Raw genomic sequence first — 9,619 nt, 5'->3', positions numbered from 1 at the left:
TGGGAAGTCTGGCTTTAAAGATGATAAGCTAAAAAAAAAACAACTTGGTGTATTCTATACAGTCTTAGGTTAAGATAAGGATCTCTCAAAAGTAATAACAAATACTTCATTTTGATATAGTACCCCACTGCTTTGCAGGACGTGCAACAACCAGGGCTTTACAATGGCCACATTCACAATATGATTCTAATTAGCAGTTAGTTATTTTTTTTTATCCTGAGGCATTCGTTACGTCTCAGAAATATGTGTAGATTTATGTAAAGCTTTATAATTAAGCTCAGGAATATCCCGAGGAACGTGACAAGAGTTCAAGGTGTCGACCTGGTCTCAACCTCTTCCCCAGATCACAGTCCGATTGAGCATCTATGAGATATGCTGGTACCCCACTGTGCAACCCAGAGGACTCAAAGGATCCGCCACCGATGCCTGGGTGCTATGCACCACAGGACACCCCAGAGGTCCTGTGTCCATGCCTTGAGGGGTCAGAGGCCCCACCATGGATCGGACTTGGCTCTGACCTGTCAAGCCATGGACACAGGACCTTTGGGCTACCAGCAGGTCCCACGGATGCTGCTGGTCTGCAGCTGCCTCAATCAGTTAGTTTGTTTGTGTTATTGTGACCCCTTTAAATGCCAAAGTCACACAATAATACTAACTAACTAACTCGAGTCAGTGATAGACCAGCAGCTGCTGTGTTCAGCAAAGTTAAAACACCATTTTTCTAAATGAAGTCCAGCTTTGAAGAGAGAAATATAAAGGCTTCAGTTCCCCATTGAAAAATTTCTGTCTGACAGCAAGGTAAAGTTGTGAAAATATTTTAAATATAGCTTACACTTAAACTGCTAAGGATTTTATTAGGTGGGGCATTTTTTCAGGTGGCTAAAATACATTTTGCTGCTGCCCCTGTCCACTGCAGTACATTGCTTACCTTTCATGTTGGTACTCTTGCCTCTTGCCTGCTTCTTGAAACTGGTGGCGTCGACTATAGGTAATTCGACTATGGAGTAGACAACCCTTTGGCCCTCCAAATTATTATTATTATTTTTTTTAAAGATATTTTTAGGGCATTTTTCTGCCTTTAATTGATAGGATAGTGAAGTGTGAAGGGGGAGAGAGAGGGAGAGACATGCAGCAAAGGGCCACAGGCTGGAGTTGAACCCGGGCCGCTGCGGCAACAGCCTTGTACATGGGGCGCCTGCTCTACCACTAAGCCACCGACGCCCCAGCCCTCCAAATTCTTCTTTAGTTTGTGTGGAGTTCAGAGTGTTTAAAGACACTTTTAAAGGGCCAACTTAAAGCAACACAATGGAGTTTCTGAGCCCTCAAAATATATATCCAAGATCCTTGTGATGGTACATCAACTCACAATAGGTTGGATGACACCTCCGTCATTGCTTGAGAGCCTCTTCTTCCCTTGCACTGGCACTATGTAGTCTCGGGGTTCGAGTAGGTACCCAGACACAAAAAGGACTACAAAATTTGTCTGCTTTACGGCATACATCATATCCCCCTCCTCTCTTCAGAGTAGCGTAGCCGAACCGAGGTGAAGCACGTACAATTAAGACACACCCGATGGCAATATTATTTAATATAATCAACAGAAAAATAGAAAGCTTACCAGTACCTGTGTAGCACTCCCGACTTTTTTGAAACCAGAAAGTAAGACAGGAGTCCTTAGAATATACAGTAGCTAACCCCTTTTATGCCCGATTAAATTATGTTTTGCAGAAATCTGACGGAGTTGATAAAAACCTGGAACGCATATCTAAAGGGCCAACATTTTCACAAAGAACATATTTTAAAGCAAAGACGATTATAGCAGTACATTTGTGCACCAATGTTATCAGTATGCACTGATTTTGAAGGCTTTTAACACATTATTTAATTGTTTAAAGTTGTGAATCTCGCTGTAACACAATCTTCTGCTGGGAAAACTTGGGTCTTGGCATTCATGCGGTTGTCATTTGACACGCACCGCCCATCCAAACTCAACTGCAGTATACCCTCATGGCAACGTCTCTCCCCAGTGGCAGTGCCCCCCTATCAGGGCAAAGCAAGTACCTCATAAAACCCATTTTAAAAAATCCAAACTATCCCTTTACGTTCCCCTCTCCATCTTTGGAAGACAATTATGACAAACCAATGATCATCCACTTCTGTTTAAAACATGTCTTAAATATTCTACAGTTTTGGAGGGGTCTGACCTTCATCTGTTTCAGCTGCGTAATAGTGTTCTCACACTGGCATCAAAATAACCCCACAGCTGGATAACAGCAGGAGATTCAATAACACTGTAAACAACACAAGTTTGAGGTCTTTTATAGTCATGACCTCTGGTATTTTAACAAAAAGAAAGAAAACCTGGGGAAGAGCTCACTCTCCAGCAGTCCAGCCTGGCCCTCGTTTGCTGCACACTCAAAAATAAAGATTCAGGAGGAGTGTGTGTTTGTACCAGGAAGTACACTTATACAGATGTACCATAGTGAGAACATAATGGGTCTCCTGGGAACAGGTTCTTACCTTGTTATGCACCATATAGATATTAAGTAGTTTCTGGTACTAGATATTCAAATTTGTACCGTTTCAGTCTGAGCTAAGGTAGTGTTCCTCCAGCACACAGCAGGTGTCGAGGTAGGCAGCTATTACAGATAACGTTTTTAACACTATATCATGTTTTTGTAATGTATTGCAAAAAGTTTGAGAGGATTTTTGTCAGGTTCATGTTGTATCGGCAATCGCTGGTGTCTGTTCTCTTTCCAGTCCAGTTTTAACATTCAACATTTCCTCACTCAACAAAATCAATAGATAAAGTCAGTTAAGATGAATCATAGAGATCTGTTCAGTTCCCAGCTATGGAGCTTTTGGTTTGGCTGGGCACACCATCAAACACATTTTTTGAGGAGGGATCATAGTGACTGGTCAGGGTTTTGCAGTGGAGGAAGTACAGGTCTGTAGAGGATGACGATGTTGCCGACCTGGTGAAACTGGTAAAGAAACGTGAAACAGATCAATAAATGGTAGAATGCTCAATATTTCCATCTGTGACCTGTTTGTTTAAAAATACATTGTGGTCCAAAAGGTGACTTTAAAAAAAAATAGTGTAGTTTTACCACACCAGCAACAAGGTGCAGTACTGGTGTACTTTTTTTCTTAGAGTGTGTGTGTGTGATTCTTTGCTCTCCTCATCAGTTTCAACCCTCTCCCTGGTTATGAATATTTAAGAGAGCTTCAGACCAACAGCCGGGGGCAACATGAGAGAGAGAGTGAGAGAGAATCATAAAGTTACAGTTTGGAACAATGGGAGAGGAATTAAAAGTGAGAAGTGAGAAAGTGAGCAACCCAAACACCAGAATAAATGTTGGCACTGTACATTTCTGCAAACCATGTTACATTTGTGTGTTGTTGTGTAGTGGATGATGTGTGGTTATGGTTAGGAGAAGATCATGTTTTGGCTTAAGGTATTCACTTTAATGGAACAATCCCAGCTGGAAATGCAGCAATATCTCGATAAAAACCGAGCTTTTCGTGACAGTATCCCCAGTGGAAATCGCCCACCTTGGTGGCTAAAAAGTCACTGGGAATACAGCGATGACTTGCTACAAAACAACCTGTTTTGTTGTTTGTTGGTCTCAAACAGTGGTCTGCAGCTTGGCAGACGTCTCGTCTAGGTGTCGTGCCGACATGTTCTCATCAGAAGTCGTCACATATCGCTGCTATGTCAGTGGCCTTTCATGTCTACCTATTATGTGCAAGGTATCCTCCTGTGTCTGATGTAGATGTTCCAGGACGCTGCAGCCAAACTGGAATGCCAACTAAAGCACATGATTAGGTTTATGGGCCGTACACATGCCGCGTTTTTTGCACCTTCAAATTCATGTTTTCAATGTAGACGTGCGGCAGGCACACTCAAATGCCAGAGTGATGCCGTCCCGGTGCGCGCACATTCCCAAGAGCCCATTTTTCAGGGTACGACAGCTGCGCTTTGAGATTAACAGAGTTCAACTTTGGAATGCAGCAGTGCAACCAAACCCAGCCGACAGATTTGTTTCCTTTCTGCTGTAAATATCAGTCTGTGGTAAATATGGAAAAGTTGATTTTTAGAGCAGGGCTACCCAGAGCTTTACATCTGTCCCATGGACGATAGGCCTGCACCCTTATAAACAACAGCTCTGCGCTCAGGATTTCAGGTTATGGGCTATGGTACCATGCTTGTTGAGGTTGCTTAGCAACCTCAGACACAGCCTGCCGCCACACTCTTGAAAGCTGGCTCAAAAAAGGCACAAAAGTAAAAAACAAACTTGTGTTTTCCAGGCACAAAGACATGGCATGTGTACGGCCCCTTAGGCAACAAAAGCAAGTGGTAAGGTTTAGACAAACTTATTGGAAGCCAACACTGGCCTCCCAGATTAAAGTCCAAGGTTTGTTGAACCCATCCACCACCCCTCCCACCCAGTACCACATATGACATTGTTTCAACCTGACACCGTCCAGCGTATCGTACCACCAATCACCGTTACCGATGCAGCCTTGTGTTAGTGTGGAATCACTGACAAAGCAACGATATTCGACCACTTCAGAGTGAGTACAGGCTGGTCCTGCCATCCGCTGTGTTCTCCTCCTGCCGATGACAAAACCAGCTCATACACTATATCACAATTAGCAACATTAGTATGATACATATGAAATGTACAAATGTACCATATGCATGGTTTAGAAAAATGTACACTGCCAACATTTTCTTCTGGCGATGAGGCTAAAGTGAGAGATTTCGTAAGATGTGAGCCAGTGCTATATTTGCCATCCAACAGTCAGCAGCATCAGACAAATATAAAATGGTCACGAAAGAAAGAAAACTGGTGCAATGGATCAGGTAACTACACTGTAGTGTCCCTCTGTACAGCTGACTAACTGATTCCACCAATGTTTTTTTTAACAAAGGGATTAAACATTATTCTTGAAAATCTTAAACATTACAGAGGCAATTTTAATAACAGGGAATTAATAAAGAGCAAGGCTGATAATAGAAGTCTAACTGGTTGAAAATGCATCTTATCGTGCTGTTGCAGTCAGGACCTGTTTCTATAAAAAAGGAATGGCATGATTGCATGTTTGAGTTTCAAGTTTTACTTGAATAACAAAAAATTAAAACTACCCAGTAACCTACTGTAGTTGTATCCCTTTAGTGTAACAACTGGAGAAAAAGAAACCTTTTGTTCTGCAAGAGCTATTAAAGCACTGAGGCATGGTTTATCTTCCTGTAATCATTTAAGTAAAGTATTTCTTGAAAGGCTTGATGTTGGAGAGATGACTACAAACAAGGAGAAAGAGAGAGAAAGGACATGCACCAATCCCTGGCTAGACTCAAATAAGGGACAATACAATAAATCGTAAGCTCCATAAACCCCTAAGCTACGAGTGGGACAAAGGGGGAGGGGTGCATCTTGAGTCAGTCAGTTGACTGTGACATCAACTCGACTTGGTTGAGCGCAGGCACCAGCACACATTGGCCCTGCTTGCAAGCAGAACCTAAACGACTTTAAATGGCTGATAAATTTCAATCAGTGAAAACATGGTACAGCACAGTGTGGCACAGTTTGTTATGTGTATATCACCAACAGAGGAATGTAAGAAATAATGGAATAAAAGCCCCCATGAGCAGCCACTAGTGGATCTTACATCCAAGAAAGAGGTTTGAACTAATACACCAAGCAACCATCTGACAGACGTTGCCATCCTTGGAGCCCTGCGCACTCAGCTCAGTGACGGGGACAAACCACAAACAGCGTTCTGTTGAAATAAAATCTGAATAATTTGTTGTGAAAACAGAAAAACATCACATCAGTGTTTCTGCTCCTCTCAGTAGAGCAGATTGCCATCGACAAACTGCTGGAACAACTGGAAATCACTTTCCGCTACACTATGATTTGATAAATTCCATCACCTCCCTCTTTGCTCCGCAGCAGTATCGACTGCAGCGGCTCTGGAATATTATAAGCAGCTGCTTCTATTTCTTCTTCTCACATGAGGCTCAAGAGCTGGAGGGGTACGGGTGGTAATTGGTTTGACTGGAGGTTTAGTCAGCTGAAGGGAGGGGTTTTCCAGCGGTGCCATAACCGCATCTCTCCCTCACAACTCCGTCTTCATACATCACTGAGTCAAATTTGAATAATTCATCAGCATGTTGTGGGTTTATTTTGTCAAAGCATCCCCACTTGATGGAAGGCAGGGTCTGGGTGTGGGAGGAAATGAAAGCAGCAAACTCTCAGGGAATGATCAACACAGTTATTAGTTCTTGTCAGAAACTTGTCTAACATCCATCATGGGTAATTAGGTTTATGACATGCAAAGGCACAACATCTTATTTTGAAAATTAATGGGGAGGCAACTTCTGGAAATGAGAACTGGTTGGCAGGACCTCAAAGTGATCTCAGCTTCACATTTCAGATTCTCTTTTTGAATTACTTTAGTTGTTGTCTCTAGGATGTATAATTCACCCTGTTGTGTAATATGCATTACAGTGAACTAAAAACTTTTTCAGTGGTATCCACCGACAAAATAAGACGCTTACTCTTATGAATGAATCCCTCTAATCACCAAGTTCGTACATGAACATTTAGGTCACGCATCTTTGGTTAAGATGTCTTTGGTGCCCTGCAGCGAGTGTCTCTATTGTAGGATACGCCACCCACTCAGGAGGGACCACAAAAAAACTGGAGAATTTTTCCTTCACTCTTCTTTTCTCTGTTGTGTTTACGGTCCATTAAAATTCAGACGTGCACTCATGTACTTTTGCCTTGTGACATAAATGTCTTTATTAATGAAAATCACACTCGGCTGCTTCCATGTGTGTCTATATTTTGTTTGCGTCTTCACCGTAATTATCATTTTCCTCCTTTTGAAATCCCTGAACAGTGGTTTTCACGCCTCAAAAAGAATCTTTTGTGTGTTTTTTTATATCACGTAAATGACAGCCACCCTCTGGGACTTGTCTAACTGTAGCCTTTTTCAATTTTGCAAAACACTCCCCACTTTCCAAGTTCCAAGAAGTTGCATCTTTAAAGCAGTGTCTCTGCTTGTGACGAGGATGGTGAGCGGAGGCTGATTTGGTGTAAAAATACCCCACTATTTTTAATTTCTTTCTTACTTGTGTGAACGTTTATGTCAGCTTCAATTTTATGGCTCACAAAAACTCCTCTGCACCTTTGTTTCAGGCCCTACCTAGATGTGACTCTCAGGCAGGGTTTTTGCCGGTTTGTCCTCAGCTGTCTTGGAGGCCTTCTCTAAGCAGTGTCCTGCTGAGACACCTGCGGGATCTTCTTTTCAGAGAAGCTGACATTCAGACGCGTCTCTCAGGCTCATGGCTAGCTCTCCGGGGAAGCTGAAGGAACAAAAGCCCAACGTGGCATGGATCCTGACAAAACCAGCCGCTGTAGATTGGCTCTGGCCTCCCTGCTGAGATACACTGATAAGGCCGTAGAGCTAACTGACAGTATCCTCCTTCCTACAAGGGAAGTGTGGAACTCCTTCTTCACTTCTCTCTCTTAAAAGTCTTAAAATTGTAGATAATTGTATATCTGCAGTGAGATAGGGAGCAGGCTAAATGGAAAATACCTCTACACTGCTTTGACACACAGTACTGATGCAAAGTGATGATGCTGCAGGTGCAGGTTTTCCCAGATTTTGAGGCTTTAGTAGGTTTTGGGTGAGCTAGACGAGATAAGCGGGGAAGGTCCTGACTGGGTTAAACAGATATTAACCCTTTAAATCTCATTTCATTCCCCATAAGTAGCTTTAAGGTTGGAAAACCCAAATCTCTGACAGTGTCATACATAAGCTATATTGTGTGTTGGCTTGTTTCAGGTCTTTATTGAAGCTGCAATATATGATATTTACTCCCAAGTAATTTGAAATATCCAGATGTTTTGCACATCTTTTCACAAAAATCAAGCCTGACATATTTGCTATCTTTGCTACTAGAGTTTAAAAACACTTCAACCATTGGCTCAGAATTGTGAGTGAGTGACACCAAAGTTGGGTTCTTTTTTCCAGTTGAAAACACCAGGTTTCACAGGAAATGCCCAGCTGGGAGCACTGGAGGTGCAGCATTTTTTCAGCTGAGACACTTTGGATTGTCTGGTTGCTTTGATACGTAATGTACGTGAAAGTAAAAATGTTGGCACAAGGTAGACGATGGACCCGCCAGTCCGTGTGGGTTCATGAGAGGAAACGTATATTAATCTCTATATACAGTATATTATCATATTCATCCTCCGTTGTTGTTGTTGTTCAGCACTTGTACATGCGATGGTTGAATTGTTGTATTTGTCCCGCCCCTCCTCTAGTGTAAATAGATGGCGGGGTAAAGTTGCAGTGATGAGCGCAGCGTTTCAAACAAAGCTGAACATTTTTCAAATCTTGGCAACCAGAAAAAAGTGGCAAACATGCAGCACTCAACACAGCATAGATGCTCAATGCCTTGTCACACTGCTGGTGTTTGTAGTGTAGCACTTACATTGCAAAGACTCAAAAAAAAAAAACCCCACGGCAGGAAAAAAATGTTTTGGTGGACATGGACCCTAAGGGATTAACACAATTTATGCTACATAATTTAGCGGGTTTCCAACAAATTCTCCAAAATAAATGGTTAAATATATTTTGTAATTGTCCTCCAGCATGTCATGTTTAGTATTTTCTGATCTGGCCCCTCCTTTAGTGCCTCAAAAGCCATGACAAAGTATTGTAGCAAAAATTAAAACATGTTTGGATATATGTTCAAGGTTTGGTTAAGTTAGGCACAAAACAGACTTTGTCAACGGTCAAGGCAAAATCGTAGTCTGAGTTAAAATAACTACTTTGATAAAGTTAGGGGGGCTTTTTTTCACCTTAATTTTTTTTGAGGATGAGCAACTTATTTCACTTCAGTCAGAATAAATTACACATGGAAATTCCAGTTTTAATAACTAGCTGTTTATTTTTCATCAGTTTCAGCTTATTTCCAACAGTTCTTTAAAACTATGAAGAATGCTTAACGCCAACACCTTTGTGTGTCAGATCCAAAAGAGCTTGTACAAAAAACAAATTAATAAATAAACCCACAACTGAATTAGTTTCAACCAAAACTAAAATAAATTATTTAATTAAAAAAATAAATATGAGCTGGGTTTCCCATCAGTAGGAGAAGAGGATGGTAGATGGCGTGACGTAAGCAAGATGGCTGGTAAGCAGCAGACAGCAGCAGACCACTGGGTATTATTTCTTCGTGAGAGGTTGGGACATTTCCAGCCGTGTTTGTAGCAAACAAACCAGGTAGTTTAAGCCAAAGAATACTGTTTTCCTAACCTTAATGAAGCGGGTTTTGTGCCTGAGCTTAACTAACCTTAACCACAACGCTGTCACAACATAAATTTGAAAACTTAAACATAAAGAAACATAAAGTTCTGCTATATATGAAATGCACAAATGTAACATCTGTGGTTTGCAGACATGTACAATGCCAAAATTTCACTCTGTCCTCCCTCTGTAGTTTTTATAGCTTTAAACAGTGTCAATGTCTTTAAACCTAAACATGTTGCTTTTGGGCATTTGCTAAAACGACTGAAAATGTAACATGCTTTCTTTT

The sequence above is a fragment of the Epinephelus lanceolatus genome, chromosome 7 (genome assembly GCF_041903045.1).
Source record: "Epinephelus lanceolatus isolate andai-2023 chromosome 7, ASM4190304v1, whole genome shotgun sequence".
NCBI classification, from domain to species: Eukaryota; Metazoa; Chordata; class Actinopteri; order Perciformes; family Serranidae; genus Epinephelus; species Epinephelus lanceolatus.
Note: the sequence above shows the minus strand (reverse complement) of the source record.